The sequence below is a fragment of the Lepidochelys kempii genome, chromosome 9 (genome assembly GCF_965140285.1).
Source record: "Lepidochelys kempii isolate rLepKem1 chromosome 9, rLepKem1.hap1, whole genome shotgun sequence".
In the NCBI taxonomy this organism is placed as follows: domain Eukaryota; kingdom Metazoa; phylum Chordata; order Testudines; family Cheloniidae; genus Lepidochelys; species Lepidochelys kempii.
In genome coordinates this window covers 60,104,467-60,122,202 of record NC_136388.1, presented here as the reverse complement: position 1 = coordinate 60,122,202, position 17,736 = coordinate 60,104,467, and the positions used below count along the sequence as shown (strand labels likewise).

The 17,736-nt window shown below is 44.4% G+C and overlaps 1 protein-coding gene across 5 annotated transcripts in view; it reads right to left on the bottom strand.

Moving 5' to 3' along the window:
• MID2 (midline 2) overlaps positions 1-17,736 on the bottom strand; it is a 339,116-nt gene that overhangs the window by 253,403 nt on the left and 67,977 nt on the right. The gene's annotated exons all lie outside the window — the stretch shown is intronic.

Sequence of the window (17,736 nt, the reverse complement as noted above, 5' to 3'; positions counted from 1 at the left end):
TGTGAGGTTCTCATTGTTGTAGGAATAAACGAGGAACAGCACCAGCACATCAAAACAGACAATGGGCAGGGGGAGATGGAACCATTCCCCAGAGAATGACTCCCCCCTCAGCATGGAGTACAGAGGGGAGGGATAGCTCAGTGGTTTGAGCATTGGCCTGCTAAACCCAGGGTTGTGAGTTCAATCCTTGAGGGGGCCATTTAAGGATCTGGGGCAAAAATTGGGGATTGGTCCTGCTTTGAGCAGGGGGTTGGACTAGATGACCTCCTAAGGTCCCTTCCAACCCTGATATTCTATGATTGGGGCAGAGAGCAGGTACACACATGGGGCCCAGAGCCGAACCATTCCTGGCCTTTGGCAAATCCATATCCTGACAGATGTGGGTTTGCTCATCTTTATACCAAACAATTCCCCCTCCACATTCCACCCACTGGCATGGTTTGCTGTTCCAAATGCAAATTCAAACTTTCCATTTCCCAAGCTACCACATTTCCCTGTACACCCTGCCACAGGGAAAATCTCTGTGTTCTGCGAAGGGGCCATGGAAAGTCCCAGATTCACACTTGATGCAGTTCTTCTGCACAGTGTCCACGGTAGATATGGCGCCTGGGCACTGTGTCCCGCGTGCGATGGCTTCTGCAATGACTTTTCCCCAATGCCCTTGAGGGAGCTTGGGGGTGGGCAAGGCCAGGGGCTACGCACACCCACTGACCAGAGCTTCACACCCAAGATGGAGTACAGCTGCCACCACCACAGCAGTCACCAGAAAATGGCTCTCTGCCCCGTGCACCAAGGATTCCATTCCCCCTCCCCAGCCCGCAGAGGGCACCTGTGCCAAGCCAGGTGGCTCAGGTTGTACAAGAGTAAGGAACTGGCTCCTAGAAAGGGCATTTTTCAACTTTCTACACAGCACAGAGGGCTTATGGAATCACAAGCCAGACACACCTGAGCCCATGCAACAATTGCTCAACACTAGTGGGTGATTCGCTGCCCATAGCGATACAGCTGCTGAGTAAATGTTACAAGTAATTTAAACGATACTTTCTCCAAAGTTCTGATTAGCTGAAACTGTATTATGTGATCCAAAACAGTTTTGTACTACAGTCTGACAAATCAGGCCACAGATTACTGCACGTGCTCAGACACAAAGTACTTACAACGCTTCCCACCTCCACCCAGCTCCTGTAAATCAATGCACCTTGCAGCAGCGTCCTAAAGGCTATTTTAGACCAAGGGGGAGAACTAGTTACACAGCTGAGGACACCCTAACGGAGAGTGCTCTGCTGCCAACGCTTTGCTTTGAAATAGACGGTACTCCAGCTTGGGCAGCTCTACTGACCAAGCTGCTGTGCTATGGCCAAGTGACATGTGTATCTCGCTGGTAGGCAGGTCCCAAGGATTTAAAAGTGAAAAATGACACCTTAATCTCTCCCTGCACACTGAAAGGCAGGGTGTGCAGCCAAGCACGTTGGTGACATGCTCCCACTGACAGGCACCCTGCACCCCGCAGCCCTACAGAATGCACTAGGATAGGTGTCCAGATTGCAGGTGCAGCCCCACGTAGAGCAGACTGCAGTGATATTGGCTGGAGGGGATAACAGCATGAAAGAACAAAAGAAAAGAGACTGTCACAACCGCTTCCACCAGGCCCAGATGGGGAAAAGCTGCCCTTGGACACTGTTGCAATCTGGCTGCATGACAGCAGCTGGGGATCCAAAAGCATCTCGGGAGTGCCAACCACAAACGTGAGTTGTGAGTCACAAACGTCAGGTGCCCCACACCCCCCCCTCAGTCACCCTCACCGTCTCTCCTGGGCACTTCCCCCAGCCCAGCATCTCAGTCTTATCCACATGGAGCTTCAGCTTACTTGATGCCATCAATGCCCCAGTCTCCCCCAGTAAGAAACGTTCAGCAGCACTCCAGGCCAGATGACCGAAATAAATGCCTGGAGATGCAAAAGTGCCAGACGTTAACAAATCCACTGGTGTTAACTGGGACCTGAGGGTGCTCGGCACGCTGGGAATCAGCCCACTGCTCTAAGGCCCTCGATGCAGATTTAAATTCTCCACTTTCTACCCTACTTAGGCACTTCTGTAGCCCTGGTGAGTGTAGTATCCGAGCACCTCACAGTCTATATTTATCTTTTCATATGCCTGTGGGGCAGGGCAGTGCTATTATCCACACTTTATAGATGGGAAACTGAGGCACAGAGAGACTAATGGTACGTCTACACTGCAGTTAAATGTCAGCTGACTTGGGCTCATGGGGCTCAGGCTATAGGGCTGTAAAATTGCAGTATAGCCATTCGGACTCGGGCTGGATCCTGAGCTCTGGGACCCTTGCTTCTCTAACATGTGCACACACTTCAGTTCTGGCCTGCTCTCGCTCAGAATACAAAAGCTAGAGATTAATGCTTTATCCTGTCTGAAAGACAAGCATCCCCAGGTGTTTTTGTACAGTGTGATGCTTTCTGTTCCTAGTCCTAAAAGCTCTTAAGACAGTGACACTGAAGTCAGGTGGGAAATGAAGTGGGGCAGAAAAAAAGTAAGAAGATCATTCAGAATTATGCATTTTAGGTCTGAAATCTCACAACCTGCCATGGATTTAAAAAAAAAAATTAAAAAATGCAGTATGCTTCTCGAAAGCTAGGTATCCCAGCAGCCTAATGGCAAATAGTATTTATTTCCAGTTCCATTGGACCACAAGCTATTGGATTGAAAACTGTCACTGTTCTTTAGGACTACCACTGTTTTTTTTATTTTTTTGTACTGGTTCAGCACTTAATCAATTAGATCCTGCACCAGAGGCCAGTACAAATTCTGACCCCTCTCTAGATCACGGAGAAAGGACAGGGAAATTCAAACTTGAGTATGACTCATGATGCTTAAATTAATCTTAAGTCTGATGCAGTTCCTCACCAACACATTCCTGGTTTCTGTTGCTTGATGTCAGAATTTCAAAACAAAGCCTAAGTAGCCTTAATTATACCTGGTGTTTCACCGCATTAACCTATTCAGTTACAGCATGTGATAAAGGCGTGAGCAAGCATGAACAGGATCAGAGAACAGAGCGAAATCCCAGTACTTGGAATTATGATAGATCTCCCCGCAAGCCTTGTCCTGTCTGGAGGGCGCTCTCCATCTCAGATGATGTCAGCACCACAACTTCCCAAACAGATTACCCTGAATGGAGAACCAAACCATGATGCACATAAGCAAACATATCCCACTGTGGAACAGCTATCACATGCTGAAGATCTAAAGCTATGGCCAGCCTCTTTAGGCAAGCTGATTAAAATGTGGGCCAGAGGCCAAGACACTAACCCAGAAAGTGAAGTCACCTTGGTTCCTAATATGGCAATGAGGCCCATAAAGACTACAAATCCCAGCCTGCAATGCTCCTTCTGGCTCTTGTGCAGTCTCAGCTTGGATTGACCTGGAGCACGGTATTCTTTCATGGGCCATTCCTCCTCATTAACTCTAAGCAGAAATTAGGTGCAACTCTTGTCCTGTTTGGCAAGTTACCAGCATTGGCCTCAGCTGGCTAAATTTCTGGAACCCTTGCTTTTAAACCAAATTACAATCACTATCTTGACTTGCACTGTAAGAAATCAAAGTCATTTTGATGTGACGAGCACACTATACTGCTATATGGAGACTTGGGTAATCATTCGATCTGGGAATCTGGCAGGGGACCAAAGGCCTTTATCTGCACAAAGGACAACTCAAGATGCTCTTTTGTGTGCGTGCAACATCAATTAAGTTCTTGCTGGTTTACAAGGCATTTGGCTTTGCTGGAAACAGACTGAGGGAAATGTGTAATGCTCTGCTGAGGACCTATTTTAAGTCACTCCCCAGCTCAGGGAGATTTCTAGCAAGGTCTGCTGCTGACAGGCTCAACACAGAGTAACTAAATAGATGAAATTGTGCCGGTTGGCTCGTGTTCATTTCACGACCTTCAAGCATTTAAAAAAGACCTGTGCACTGCAGGAGCTCAGCAGGGAATTGTGGTCTGCACAGGAGAGGAAGAAAAAGAAAGATTACAAATCCCAGATCATGTTAAGGATCAGGTGCTGGAAGGGAAGGCGGAGCGTTGTGTGCTCTGCCTGTAATGAAACATCTGTCAGTAGTCACAGCGGCTTTGACTTTAAATTAAGGAAATGACATTAGCCTGTAATTCCAAAGCTGCAGCAGCCAGCAGGAATGGTTAGCTGTGTGAGAGGGAGGCAGAGGAAGCAGCCTCTTTCCCTGAGGGAGAGAAACAGAGAGGCACCTGTCTGCACTAGCCTGACAGGAATTTAAGAAGTTTCAGCTTGACTGGAGCCAATGGGGTTCCAATCTAGTTTGTGGACGGGACCGTACCATCTTAGAATAACCATGTTCTTGCTGAGCTGGAAACTTAGGCTGGCACATGGTTTTTGAATCCTGTTTGAATACTCCGTGGTCTCATCCACACTATCTGGTCAAATCAAGTTAGGTGTGCATCTGGCCATGACTGAGTCAATGCTGGGTTTACCCATCTCTCTGTAAGCTAGGGTGCCAGAGAGAGAGAGTAACATATAAAGGTATGTTACTCCATGTAAACTGGATCATTGGTGGTGTACATGTTGAAAGAGTTTGACCTCTTTTGGGTCAGAATTAAGATTTGTCTTGGAATAGATAAGACAGTGGTGCCCAGACTTTTCATGGTCATACACTCCCTTACCCTTGTCAGTACCACGGCTTGCGGGGAGGCATGGGGGGGCATGGGGGAGGACAAATGTAAGGGTGCCAAAGCTGGGAGCAGGTCTGGGGCATAGGTGCTGGAACAATTTGTATAATGTGGGTGCTGAGTGCCATTGCACAAAACTGTAAACCCTGTATATGATGGAAATCACTTCAAACCAGGGGGTGCTACTGCACCCCTAGCACCCCTACTTCCAGCACCTATGGTCTGGGGCAGGGAACAGAGCCGCGGCTGGGCTGCAGTCAAGGGCCAAGGCTGGGGGCAGATCTGGAGGCCGAGCTGGAGCTAGGGGCTGTGCCGGAGTGGAGCTGGGTGGTGCTCCCTCCCTGCCCCCTGTGGGGGCTGGCCTGCCCCCCCCCCCATGATCCCCTCAAATGTTCCTCCACACCCCCCTAGGGAGATACACCCCACAGTTTGCGGACCTCTGAGGTAGAATGAACTCTGAGAGCAAATAATGTCATTAAGCAAATGTTTGACCTTAAGTGTCACAGAACAGTCATATAAAAATTACCCTTATTCTCATTTCCTTCCTGTCCAGGCTGAGATATTTTTTAAATTGTAATAAACTTGTTACAGACTTAGTATAAGGGTCATAGTAACCACAGCTGCAAACTTAACAATATGCCAACTCTTTTTTTGTGTGGGAGAGACATGGAAAGAGATTTCAATTTAGCCTCCTAGCATAATCAGTAAATTATCAATTAAGCAGTGATCTTCTCGGTAACTCTCACAGTAGAAGTGAAAAGATTTTCAAAAGTCCATAGGCAAAAAAGTCCATATTTCATGAAGTTCTTAGTAATTCATTTCACTATTCACATAAGAACACTGGAATGGGCAGCAGCTTCTCCGTGTAGGAAAAAACCCATGCTGGCCCAGTTCTAATTTCATTCACACAATCGCGTGAGCACACTGAAGTCTGGATCTATCCAAGTGTAACTGAGCATGGAATTTGGCCCCTATATAGTATGTACTTAGTGAACCGCCAATATAAAAGGCTACAAAATAAATGCACGTCTCTGGTATTTAGGGAATGCCAATCACCAGAACATCTAGGCACTGACAAAGGAAAATAATTGTGCTAAGCTGAACGCTGTCTGATCTCTGCAAAAGGAGACACAGAACAGATGGAAAGAGTGCTGATTGGTATGAAGTGATTAATGCAGCGGGGGGGAAACAAACCTCCTTTTGGAAAGCTATTTTCTCTGCCACAAATCATGAATGGGAGCATTTTGAAAGAGCTCTGCACCAAATACCCTTCCCAATATAAATAGCTCTCACACAATCACTTTGCAAAATAACCTTGGTGCTCCTCCCGTCCTGCAGTTATAGTTCTAGAGCAGTGGTTTGCAACCTTATTTAATTTGCAGACCCCTAAAAATTTGAAATGAAGTTGCGAACGCCTTGGAAATCTTAGAACAGTCTGCAGATTCCCAGGGGTTTGTGGATCACAGGTTGCAAACCATTGTTCTGCGGTAATGACAACCTTTCACGGACCCCTTAGACATAGTCTGCGGACCCCCATGGGGTCCACAGACCACAGGTTGAAAACCACTGTTTAGGGGTACCAAACTAACAATCAGCACCAAACAGCCACAGTGTACAGTAACGTGTGTGGCATGAAAGAACAGGATTCTGCACGTTAGGCTCCACAGAAAGAATCAATCGTGAGAGTTTCAAGTAATCTGCCTTTTTAATTGGCAGAGATTTCATTCCGTTGATAGTGCACTGCTATTCCAGGCATTTGTTTCATCTAGGTCAAGCCATTACTTTCACTCTTAATCTGCATTAATTTTTAATTTGATCTGTAATGCTAATTTTTAGTAAGTGACTAACTCAGGAATTTTTGCATTACTGCTACCATAAACCAAATTGTATTCAACTTTCCATCCATCTCTGAAAAACAAAGAACACAGTGACAAGATAAGCAATACAGTCAAACTACCTTTTTCCCTTCAATAGAAGCCAGGGTTTCAGGAACAACGCATCAGCATCCTCTTGCCTCTGGAGAGGATGACTAACTCCGGTAACACATACAAATGAGTTAGCTGGTCTCATGTTACTAACTAGTAGACCCAAACGCACCACACAGCTGGGCATGACTAGCAGTCTCAGGCCAAGATAAAACCAAGATTGAAATAGCACAGAGTATTGTGGGTCAGCCTCAAGAGACGCTGGCAGAGCTGTGTTTGGGAGAAGCTTGCCAAGAGGCTGTCCAGTGGACCTGCCTCACATTAACAACGCCTCACTTTCAAGCACCAAATTCATTACAAGGCATTGCACAGAACACAGAGGCAAACTCAGGGTGGACTGTACAGTTTCACACTGTTAACACCGGACCTCTCTCAGAGAGGTAACTGCCTGGGAACTGAGCAGCGGAAGCCCTCCAATGGGAGCGCTACTGCTGCTTTCATCCAAAGACGCAGCTTTACATACAGTCATCCTCTCAGCCCGCCACACAAATTTCTCTCAGCTAAATGCACACCGTCCAGTTGCCAAAGGATTCGCAGAGGGCGACTGCTCCAGAAAACATAATCAGCTTGCCAATTTAATTCTAAACCAGCAGCATTACAGTTCCCTGCCATAAAAGCCTATGTGACCATGCATGTGCAATCTTTCAAAACTCCAGGTTAGCAGGCAATATTGGAACAGACACACGCAATCGAGGAAAGGTAAATATGACGAGAATTCCATTTTGTCTAAGGAAGGAGAAAGGAAAAGCAGTTTCCCCTCTACCCACTGCTGTCTTAGATGAACATTTGTAGAAGGCAAAGGTAAGCACTCTTCATGGTTGAAGTGCTGTGCCTTGTCACTGTAAAATCAGATCTGAGTATTTCAGTGGATCTCTCACCATTTAAGGTCACACTGTACCAGAATTCTCTGAAATTGATCATTCTTAGAAACCTTTAACAAACCAAACAGTAGAGGCCCAAATGGTGTGACCAAAAATGTAGGGAGTTTAGAATTATGTTTTTCCTGTTGTGATGAAGATACAGCATGGATTTAACATGGGCAAAGACTAACTCATCAAAACTAAACACAAACCCTTTTGAAATTCAGCATCCTAAGGATTTTGCCATAACTTGTTAGTCATCAGACACAGCTGAACAGAGCTAGTCGCAGCTGAGCCCATTTTTTATGGAAAGTGCTCTAGTTATACACAGCACTCTAAACCTCATTATTAGAACAGACTAAGAAAATATCCTCTCTCACTATTCAATTCCAGGCAGATTTCCAAACCCTCTCCCTCTTACATACAAGATCTGAAACACTGAGGGAGAGGGGCTAACACATTCACAGCAATTTACAGAGAGATGTAATAAAGAAGAGCTACAGTCATATTCTGCAATGCAAGATTCCGTTATGAAAAAGGAATCAGTTGGTTTTTGGTGTGTGTGCGCGTGCACGCGTGTGTGAGAGAGAAAGAGACTCTTCTGCTTGCAGCTGCAGGGTATTTACTCTGCCTTATCAGAGCGCGTGGCCTGGACTACATGTGACCTCTGGCCGCTGCACTTTCCCAACCAGTAGAGCTCACAAAGAGAAATGCTTCTGCTGGGTGGTTGCAGTTGCACAGTCTCCTTGCCTGGAAGGAGATGGCATTTAAGAACCTCCTGAGTAACTCGTATGTGGAATGACAAGGTGGGAGAGGTAATTTTTTCTAATTGGACTAACTTCTGTCAGTGACAAAGACAAGCTTTCAAGCTACACAGAGCTCCTCTTCAGGTGTAAGGTCTACTTCATATGTGGAATGGCATTACTGGCTGTTGCTTTGTCACTAAGCTTCTCTACATGAGTACCCAATGTTTAATGTATTTTAACACAGTTTGATTCAATAACCCCACTTTGCAACTTATTCCATATTTACAGCTGAGTGATATGGGTCTACGCAGCTTTGCTGTTTACTCAATCTTCTGATTTTAGGATGTATCTTCTTCATATTTGGTGGTTGTTACATGTATATAGTTTTCAGCTATATCAGGAGCTCTATGAGCAGATGTATAAGTATAATGCTTGAGCTGCCCACACTTGATTACATAGTTCTTCTACCCGCAAGTAGTGGTGTCTGAGTCTCTCATCCATGAACAGTTTGTCGTTGCACTTCGCCAGCCTGTCGTGCTTCAGAACACTTCCCTTAGACCACTTCATAGTTGTCTTGTCTCCAGCAGAAGTGTGCTAAGCTCCTTCTGCAGTATACTTCTGAAACCTAAAATCACCTTGGAAGTCCTGCAGGGTACTCAATCAAGCAGTAATACCAGGGAGGCCACAACTGAACCCTAAATTCTAACCAGTGCCATATGTATTGTGCTCAACATCTTCCCCTTCTTTTAATGCATTATCTCACCCTTGGTTAATATAGCCTAGTCCTCAGTTTGCCTTCTTTAATCACAGCACCATACTAGACTGACAGGCAAGGATTTCGTCAGTCCCAGTATAACTGCCGCGTCCCCTTCCAGGCCAGCATGCTGCATGCCTATCACATGAAGCACATGCTCTCCATTTACACTCACTCACCACTCAATCTGGTTGCAATGACCCTATCTGTTGTCCCTCCAGTTCTGCTACAAGCAACAAGTTCTGGCATCATCCACTTTCCTATTCTCACCCACCCAGCAAACCACTACCACAGGTCTTTCCATCTCTCATAGTTACAATTCTATGAGAGCCTCAGTACACTTACTGTGACCAGCCACTCTCTCTCATGAGCCACTTTTCTATCCAAGGAGCTATTTTATCCTCATTTACTCGTCTCTGCCTTTCAGCCAATAGACTTTGATGTGGAACCTATTCCAAAGTCCTTGAAAAACTGGAAGTGTAGGGACCCCATTGCATTTCCCTTGGCGAGAGCTCCCAGCAGAACTCCAAGCTAACCATCATGCTGTTCACTATATTATCTCCACAAACCTTGCCAAACTTTTAGCATTGCTTGTCACAGCTCATGGCCTGTTTATTTATTTAGAAAGTGACATCATCCACCCCCAGAGTAAATACAGACTGTGGTTAACAGCAAGAGAAGGGAGAGGGAAGTCTCTGCACCTTCTAAGAGAGGGCAAAAGCATCTGCCATAGACAGGGCAAGAGGGCAGCTTTGGTCAAACTCGGATGCCTTGAAGGGGACAAGTCCCTCCCTCTAGCCCAATGAGAACTGACAGTGTTGTTTAAATCATAAGCACCAATATGAAATAGTAAAGTTGGAAATGGATATATTTCAAAGCATCTGAAACAGAATGTAGGAAAGATGGCTAGTTTTAAATGTATTTATTCTCAAACCGATGCACGGAATTACACGTAAATCCCTAGGCATCACACCGCAGGCTAAACTAAGAATAACAGTGACTAATCAATTGTTTTATTATGCTCGGTGTTTACATCATTGATGTTACTTGCTGCTTCAGTGGCAGATTATGCCTCCTGCCCTGGACAGCACAGAGATGGAGCTGCCTTCGAAAAGGCCCAGCCCATGGCATTAAAAAGAATACAGGTACAGGACAATCTCCTGATGGTGCAGATGCATGAGCAGTGTGAAAACTCCTCTGTATCAAGCAAATCAGCACAGCTGTCAGACAGGCAACACTTCCATTGTGTATTGTATTAAATACCAGGTGGCAGGTTCAGAAATTCCAGGCTGTGATACGAACTTTTCCATTTTCACAAAGGAAGAACTATTCAGCCTCAAAAGGAAGCCTCCGAAACAGGAGCACAGCTGTTTATATGGTCTAAAAAAAGAACAGCCACACAGCTGCTTATTGGGACAGCAGCTTAAGTTTGAACTTCTTCAGTCTCTGCTGAAAAGTCAGAGGAGGTTCCTGAGTCAAGTTTATAAAAGTTCAGGAAAAGTGCTCACACTTAGTGCTACTGATTTCTTCCTCCCCCCCTGTAGACCAGTGCTTCTCAAAGTGGCGGTCCGCGGACTGGTACCAGTCCACGAGCCATCGGCTGCTGGTCTGCGCACACATTGGAAAAAAAAATTGCCGGTCCCCCCATCAGAGAGCTTGAGAAGCACTGCTGTCGATAACCTAGTGGAGCTAGTGATGCATGTCCTGACAAGGGACACAACATCTCCAAAAGGATCAAAGACAGTTCTAAAAACCCTAGCTGAGCAGCATCTGGTTGGGAAAGGTCAGCACAGCTTCTCTAAAGGAGAATCTGACCTCTCCAACATACCAGAATTCTGAGGGAGTCAACAAACTAATGGATAAAGGAGAACAGGTAGCAGAACGTAACTGAATGTTCAAAAAGCCGTTGATAACGTTCTCCGTGAGAGACTGTTAAAGAAACTAAGTAGGCATGACAAGAGTGACAATGTGCTGCCATGGACTGGAAATGCGTTAAGAGTAGAGCTGGTCAAAAAATTGGGAGGTTTTCTGCAGAAATTTTGGAATTTTTGGGTGAAATTCAAATGCCAAAAAATGTGGTCAAAATGTCACCTCTTTTGATTTCGAAATGCTGCCATGGTGCCTCATGCTTTCATTTTTCCATAGGCTTGACTCTCTGGCGCATCATGAGGGATAAAGTAAGATTATAGTCTCACCTTCTGAAGAGAGGAAATGGTGCATCATGGGAGTCCCTGGCCATGGTGCATCACTGGAGTCGTAATCCAGCTGGTGAGCCTGACCTGTAGAAGAGAATAGGGATTCGAGGCACCAAACTACAACTCCCATGAGGCACCAGGGCAATATTTGGAAATAAAAATCTCTCGTTTTTTTACGCAAAATATTTTGGTTTCAGGCATTCAATTTCTCAGCAAAATAACTGAAGTTTTCTAGGGAAAGCAGACACTTTTCTAAAAAAAAATAGTTTTGTCAAACCCAGTTGTCTGTCAAAAACAGTTTGATGTGAAATTTTTGATCAGCCCTAGTTAAGAGAGAGAAAACAGATATTAAGTGAAATGGGTCAGTGTTTAGTATGCAAGGGTATTAAAGATATCCATGCTAAGATGGCAGGTTTCAGAGTAGCAGCCGTGTTAGTCTGTATCTGCAAAAAGAAAAGGAGGACTTGTGGCACCTTAGAGACTAACCAATTTATTTGAGCATAAGCTTTCATGAGCTACAGCTCACTTCATCGGATGCATCATTGGATGCTAAGATGGGTTCAATTTAACATATTTATTGGTGATCTGGAAAAAGGGATGAGAAAGGAGGTGACAATTTCCAGGTGATGTAAAATTGTGTCATCAGAGAAAGGACTGTGAGGAACTTCAGAAAGGCCTAATGAAGCTAAATGACTGGAAAATACAGCAGCAACTTACATTAATAGAAGGCAAGTGCAAGGCAATGCATAACAGAAGGAACAATCTCTGCTCCTATACTCATATTCATCAATATGTTTTAAATGAACTGCAACCACACAAGAGAAAGACCTGGGCATCATTGGGGACAGCTCAATGAAAACACTGGCCCCACCCACCTCACCATGAATACTATGTTCAGATCTAGTCACCCCATCATTGAAAGGATGACACAGAAATAGAAATGAACCACAGAAAAGCAAAGAAAGTTATTAGGTGCATGAAAAGACTTGATATGGGCAGTGATTAAGAAGACTATGACTTTTTTTCAGTAGAAGACGAAATAGAAGTTCCTTGACAGAGGCATGTAAAACAATTAGAAGCACAGGGCATGCCTATTAATACGAGACAAAGGGGACATACTAATGAAATCAAAAGACAACACGTTTAAAACGGGAGGGGGGGAATATTTTCACACAATGCATAATTAATTTGCTGAACTCAATGCCATCAGATATTACTAAGGCAAAGAACGTAATGTGATGCAGAAGAGGACTGTGCATTCCTGTGAATAGTAAAAATATTCAGCTATATGAGCTCAGCGAGGCATTCAGATGGATGTCAACTCTCATGGTTCAGAGAATAAGCCAACCACTAACTGCCTGGGATTAGGAATACATTTCTATCAAGCCCAGGTCATCCCAGAATTGTCCAGTACAGCATTACTTGCACCTTTTCTGAAGCAGCTGGTACTGGTCCCCATCAGAGACAGAATACTGGGTTGTATGGGCCACTGGTTTGATCTGCTGTGGGAATTCCTACCTTCCTCATAAGATGCAGGAGGGAAAAAAAGTACATTGAATATTGATCAAAGGGAATAGAACAGGGGAAGCCAACCTGAGCTTGAGAAGGAGCCAGAATTTACCAATGTGCATTGCCAAAGAGCCTGCAGTAACACATCAGCAGACCCCCATCAGCTCCCCCTGCCCCGCTCCCAGGACCTCCCGTCCACCGCTGATCAGCACCTCCCCCTCCCTCCCCACACCTCCTGATCAGCTGTTTCGTGGCATGCAGGAGGAAGGAGGGAGGGCAGGGCAGGCTCAGGGGAGGGGGCGGAAAGGGGTGGAGTGGGGGCGGGGCCTGCAGCCGAGCCAGGGGTTAAGCAGTGAGCACCCCCCAGCACATTGGAAAGTTGGCGCCTGTAGCTCTAGCCCTGGAGTCAGTGTCTATACAAGGAACAACATATTGGCCACCCCTGGAGTAAAAGGAAGAGCAAGCAGGAAAGAAATCCTTCTGTACTTTGCTTTGGATGCCCTCTCTAACTAAGCACCTTATCAAGGACTCTAAGTCAAGGAAGAGGAAAGCAGCATCTCCCACAAGAATACCAGTAGCTGCACATGTACAAGCAGAATGGACAGAGGAGAGGAGACCCCAGCCTTCTATCTTCCTACCTAGACAACCCACCTGCAAAGTTATACTCCTTGTGTATAAATTACAGCGGTCAGGATTTTGTTTTAATTACTATTTTTCTGCCAAAAAAAATGTGATGGAAAAAGGAAATGTTTCCCTTTTTGTGAATTTTTTTCTACAAAATATTTCAGGTTTTTCATCAAAAAAATTAAAAATCAAAACTTTTTTTTTGTATTTTGGCAACCAAAACATTTTGGCTAGGTAGGCAAGCATTTTAGTTTTACTGAAAATTTTGGCCTAAGAAAGTTTGTCCAAAAAGTAAAATTTTTTATTTTCTGTGAAAAAAAATTGAAATATTTAATCAAAAATGGCCATTTCCTGCTGAAATTTCAGGTTTGACTAACATGCTTTTTTTTGTTGAAAAAAATTCCAAACAAAACATTTCAAACAGTTCCAGTTTAAATCCATATTAAAGGAAGTGTCACATTCATCTGAGTTTCTAACGATTTGAAAATGAAACAATCAAAAGCTAGGAAATGCCAAAAGAAAGGTTTGCATAGCAACACCAACTCTGTCATGCTGGACAGCCAAGAGATTTCCTGGAAAACCCCGTAACGTAGGTGCAATTGGCTGAGTTACCGCCCTTACTACCAGACCCTTCTTTCTCCCACACTTCAGAATGTGTCAATTTGTAACAATGCAACTAAACAGACAGTTTACATGAAGACAAAACAGACGATGGAAAGTTATAGAAAAATAACTGGGAGGATTGAAAACATTGACTTCTCTTCTGACATCACCACGTTCTTATAGTGCCACAACGTGCACCGCTCATAGACTCAAAAGGCCAGAAGTGACCATTCTGATCCTCTAGTTTGACCTCCTACAGATTGCAGGCCTCAGAACCTCACCCTCCTACTCCTGTCATAGGCCCATAACCTCTGGCTGAGTTACTAACGTCCTCAAATCTTGATTTAAAAAGACTTCAAAATTACAGAGAATCCACCATTTACTCTAGTTCAAACCAGCAAGTGACCTGTGCCACATGCTACAGAGGGAGGCGAAAAACCGCCAAGGTCTCTGCCAATCTGACCCAGGGGAAAATTCCTTCCCGACCCCAAATATGGCAATCAGTTTGACCCCGAGCATATGGGCAAGACCCACCAACCAGACACCTGGGAAAAAATTCTCTGTAGTAACTCAGAGCGCTCCTCCCTCTAAAGCCCCATCTTCAGCCATTGAAGATATGGGCCATGTGCCATTGTAAGCAATCCCATCATACCATCCCCTTCATAAAAGCTTATCAAACTCAATCTTGAAGCCAGTTAGGGTTTTTTTGCCCCCATTACTCCCTTGGGACACTATTCCAGAACATCACTCCTTTAATGGTCAGAAACCATCGTCTAATTTCAAGCCTAAACTTACTGATGGCCAATTTATATCCATTTGTTCTAGTGCCGTTGAGCATTAAATAACTCCTCTCCCTCCCTGGTGTTTATCCCTCTAATGTATTTATGCAGAGCAATCATATCTCCCCTTAGTTTTTGTTTGGTTCGGCTAAATAAGTCAAGCTCCTTAAGTCTCCTCTTGTAAGGTAGGTTCTCCATTTCTCTGATCATCCTCGTAGCCCATCTCTGCACCTGTTCCAGTTTGAATTCATCTTTCTTAAACATGGCAGAGCAGAACTGCACACAGTATTCCGGATGAGGTCTCATCAGTGCTTGTATAATGGTACTGACACTTCCCTGTCTCTACTGGAAATACCTTGCCAGATGCACGCTAGGATTGGATTAGCCTTTTTCACAGCCACATCACGTTGGCAGCTCAGTCATCATGTGATCAAGCAATACACCCAGATCTTTCTCCTCTGTCGCTTCCAACTGATACATCCCCAGTTTATAGCAAAAATTCTTATTGTTAGTCCCTAAATCCCATGCACTTCGCACTATTAAATTTCATCCAATTTCTATTACTCCCATTTTCAAGGTCGTCCAGATCTTCTTCTGTGATAGTCTGGTGCTCCTCCGTATTGGCAATACCTCCCAACTTTGTGTCATCCACAAATTTTATTAGCACACTCCCACTTTTTGTGTCAGGGTCATTAATAAAAATGGTAAATAAGATTAGACCTGAGACTGATCCTTGAGGATCTCTACAAGTAACCTCCCTACAGCCTGACAGTTCACCTTTCAGCATGACCTGTTGTAGTCGCCTCTTTAAACCTGTTGTAGTCGCCTCTTACTCACCTTTCCAGTCTCATATTAATCCCCATTTAACTAATAATTTCCCATATGAAATTGTATCAATTGCTTTACTGAGATCCAGGCAGATTAGATCTACTGCATTTCCTTTGTCTACAAAATAGATTATCTTCTCAGAGGAAGAGATCAGGTTTCTGGCACGATCTACCTTTTGTAAAACCATGTTGTTGTGTATGTCCCCCGCCCGCCCCCCCATTACTGTTTACCTCTATGTCCTTAATCACGCTCTCTTTCAAAATTTGTTCTAAGACTTTGCTAAGAATTGAGGTCAAGCTAGCAGACCTGCAGTTTCCCAGATTGCTTTTCCCACTTTCTTAAATATAGATACTATATTAGCAATTTTCCAGTCATAGGATATGACCCACAAGTTTTTGGATTCATTAAAAATCCTTGCTATTGGGCTTGCAATTTCATGTGCCAATTCCTTTAATATTCTTGGATGGAGATTATCCAGGACCCCTGATTAAACTGTTTGGGTTTGGCTTCCACTTTGGATGTGGTAATTTCTACTTCCATATCCTTGTTCTCATTAGCCATCCTGCCATTGCCCGCCACCTCCTCATTGCCCTTATTAAAAACCAAGGCAAAGTATTTGTTTAGATGTTGGGCCATGCCTAGATTATCTTTAAGCTCCATTCCATTCCATCCTCAGTGTTTAGCAGTCCCACTTCTTTCTTTGTCTTCTTTATCTGGCAAAAGTACCTTTTACTATTGGTTTTAATTTCCTTTGCAAAGTCTAACTCTGCTTTGGTTTTGACAGTCCTCACTTTTTCTCTACACTTTCTGACCTCCAAGAGGTAGCTTTCCTTGCTGATCCATCCCATATTCCATTCCTTACTTTCTCTTAATCACCTGTTGTGGTGCTTGTTCACTAGTTTAGTCTGCCATCCTTCCCTATGAAATTTTCCCCCTTGCCTGGGATGCAAGCTTCAGATAATTTCTGCAATTTTGACAAAGTAATTCCAGGCCTCCTTCACATTCAGATCCTTGAGTTCTTCAGTGCAGTCCGCTTCTCTAACTAATTCCCTTAATTTTTTAAAGTTTGCCCTTTTGAAATCAAGGACGCTAGTTGCAGACCTATTGTTGTTTATCCTTCCATTTAGTTTAAACTGAATTAGCTCATGATCACTCAAACCAAAGCTGTCCTCACAATCTGTTCTTCTAGGAGGTTCTCACTACTCACCAATACTAAATCTAAAATGGCATCACGTTTTGTTGATTTAGGGATTATTTGATGAAGAAATACATTGGCTATCACATCCAGGAATGTTTGGGCCCTATCATTATTAGTAGCACTTGCTCTCCAACCTATATTAGGAAAATTAAAGTCTCTCATAATCACACAATTCCCAGTAGTATTTACTTCATTAAAAATATTAAAAAGGTCTCTATCCATAGCCATATACTGATCCTGGGGGTAAGTAGCATACCCCAAGTACTATTCCAGGGGAGCCTCTGCTACCTTTCTTCCACAAAGTGATTGTGACCCAAACAGAATGCTGCACTGAAACACCAACACAGACAACATCTGCAGAACTAGGAAACTACAGTACTGGAGAGCACAAGCATCGACTTCTGTTTTACCCAGTGGGTGCTCCACCCCTGCTCCACCCTGAGGCCCTGCCCCCACTCCGCCACTTCTCCTGAGGCCCCGCACTCGTTCTGCCTCTTCCCGCCCCAGCTCCGCTCTCGCTGCTCTCCACCCAACCCTGAGCACCTTCCAACAGCCACTAAGCCGCTGATCAGCTGCCCCGCCGAACAGCTCTGGCTGGTGGGTGCTGAGCATCCCTTATTTTTTTTCAGTGAGTGCTTGAGCCCTAGAGCACCCACAGAGTCAGTGCCTATGTTGCAGAGGTCACCACTAAACATCACTATTTATCACAGTGGTATCTGAGACACTTTAATAAGAAACCTAGGCAGATCACCAATGTGGGGTAGCCATTGACAAATGCTGACTGTTTCAATGGCTACCATTCCATTTATTTCTGTTATCCGATAGTCCTTAGATCGTATTTTCGTACTATAAATGTGAAAAAATAGTCAATTTAAACAATTTGTGGTTAGTGTTTGTTTCTGTGGATGCAAATTAGTCTGGAGAATAGCCCTCAGTTAGGACAAG